The sequence below is a fragment of the Antechinus flavipes genome, chromosome 3 (assembly GCF_016432865.1).
Source record: "Antechinus flavipes isolate AdamAnt ecotype Samford, QLD, Australia chromosome 3, AdamAnt_v2, whole genome shotgun sequence".
In the NCBI taxonomy this organism is placed as follows: domain Eukaryota; kingdom Metazoa; phylum Chordata; class Mammalia; order Dasyuromorphia; family Dasyuridae; genus Antechinus; species Antechinus flavipes.
The window spans coordinates 619,112,853-619,115,480 of NC_067400.1; positions in this window are offsets into that span (position 1 = coordinate 619,112,853).

A 2,628-nucleotide genomic window follows, 5' to 3' on the forward strand; every position below is an offset into this window, starting at 1 on the left:
TACCAAGCCGGCTGTGGCCCAGGCTGAGCCGAGGCCCTGGAGAGGGAGGGACCCTTTGGAGCCACGCCGGCGCCTGGATGAGCCCCCAGGTCCGCTCTGACCCCGGCAGACTCCGCCCCCAGCCAGAGGGAGAGCGTTTACCAGGGGCCCCCTTTTCGCAGTGAGCCCCCATCTCTGGGCAGGCCCTGGGCCTCCTGCAGTCTCCGCAGAGCCAGGGGGGCAGCCATGACGCGCCCTCGCCTTCGTTCCCTGAAAGAGAAAGGGGCAGAGGCCAGGGCCAAGGACTGACCCGCAGTCTGTGGAGACTAAGCCTGGGGGTAAAAGCTGCAGTGATTTAACCGTGAGGGGGCTGGTGTCCTTGGGAGGCTGTGCCCCGGGGGGCCCTGCAGGGGCAGCGGCTGCACCGGGACTTAGGGCACTCACAGGGTGAGGGCGCATTTCTGGCACTCACAGGCCCCGAGGGGGCACAGGGCTTGCAGCCCTTGAGGGGGGCGGCGAGACCAAGGTTGCGGCAACGGAGACAGGTGGGGGCCCGGCTCACGGGAGGGCTGGTGGGGGATGGCCCCGTCTCCTGGGGCAGAGTCGGCCTCCCTGCCTGACTTCATGGAGCTGGAGGAAGATGAGGGTGTGAGGACCCCTCCCAGCATTCCCCGAGCCCGGGGTCCCAGGGACGTCGCCCTCCCCACCCTCCAGCCCGGCCCGCCCCCTTCTGCCTTAGACACTGGAGCTCTCTCTCCATATACCCCCTTTCCTTTATCGTGTCTTCTAAAGGACCCCCTTCCCAGGCACTTACAGCTAACCAACCAAGGAGGAGCAATCATAGCCACAGACAGGAGCAGTGACAAATGGTAGAGAGCATTAATTCTGTATCGTCACAACAAAGACATTTTTGGGCCCAGAGCTATAATTTCGTGGAGGCAGGAAACTCCCAGTGTGGAAAAGCCCCTTCTCAGAGGCCCTGATGGGCTTGGGGTGGGAGGGGAAGGGCATGGTCTGAGTCCCGGGTGGCTCATGCGTGTGTCGGGCGCAGGCCTGGCGCGCTCCTGACTCCCACTGCGGCCTTCCTTCCACGACCCCGGCTGCTGCTAAGCTTGTAAGTGGCTGCTATCACCCGGTACCGCTCGCTGTTTTTGTTGTTGCATTTCCCAAGTGCAGGCAACCCCGGAGGGAGGCAACTCTCACTCCCCACCCTGGTCAGCGCCTGCCTGACAACTGATTATTTCAGAAACTCCTTAGTCTGTGACTGGGCAAGTCAGTGCGTCTCTGCCTCAGTTTCCTTATCTGTAAAATGGGGACAATATCTACCTTGTGAAGATGAGATAATATTCGTAAAAGGTTCTATAAAGGATATGATGACTATGCTTCTTAGGAGAAGCTATTTGTGTATGTGTGCGTGCGTGCATGTGTGTATGTGTGTGTGCATATGTGCACATGTGTGCGCACGTGTATGTGCACGTGTGTGTGTGTGTGTGTGTGCTGGGGATGGGATGGACCTCGAACGCAGGTCCTCCTGGCTCCTGGTCTGGCTTCTCTACGCGCTGCCTCTTGGTGTTTTCTGGGACATGAATGAGTTTTCCAAGGAGCTGAGTGCCTGGCTAAGGCTCAGGAGTGGCAGCGGGCTGGGGTCCCGGAGCCGCGCTCCCCCAGACCCCTGGCTTTGAAGGTTCCACCAGCAGCCCCCAAGCTGGGCCAGGAGGTCTAGGATCTGCCAGAACGGCACCAGAGGTACATTCGTGAGACCTGGTGACCCGGGCTTAACCCCTCTGGCCTCAAGTTCCTCCATCTGTAAGACAAGGAGCCTGGGTCGGACATCGCAGAGACCCCGGCGGCCGTTAGTCCCAGGATAACTGCTCCGGGAGGGCCGGGGGACCAGCCTGGCTAAGGGTGCAGCTGCTCGGCGCCCAAGGGAAGGAAGCACCGAGCCCCGGGAGCCTGGATGAAAAGGTAAGGAAGGATAACGTGGTCCTCGAGCCTCCGGGGCTGCAAGGACGGCAGGAGAATGGTGGTAAAGGCGGCAAGGGATGAAGAAGCCGTCCTCGGGCTGACCTGAAACCTTTATTTTACTATTGCTGCACTCAACGTGACATCTTTGCCCGGTGATAGGAGTCCCATCGATGACGACCCCCCACTACAGACCAAATAGAAGACAGGAGGATGGTCTGGCCACATGGAAAGCAGCTCCCGGGCTCTCCTCGCACAGTCAGAAGCCGGAACAAATTTTATTGTGCCCCAAAAGGCAACAAGAAACATGGCGTGGGTGGTCATCTCACTCAGGACAAGCCCAAGCTAAGAGAACGACACAAAGAAAACTGCACGTGTTATCTTGTATGGAAGAGAATGAAAAAATAGAGCAGAAATGGTAGAAACCTCAAACTTGGCCAAGTCTTCCCATTCAAATATACTGGAAATCCTAAAGTGGGAAGAGACGGCAAAAAACCGTGTTGGAGTGTGTCAAGATACGCGTTACAAAAGGCTCGCAGACTCTTCAGAAACTTCTGGTCTGCAAATCATGAGAATGTTTTCTCTAAGAGACAGTTGGAAGACAGGCCCGATTCCACAAAGAGCATAAAAATTTTTGATAGTTCTACCTGGAGAGCAGGTGTCTGTTTATTTATATGAATCATTAAA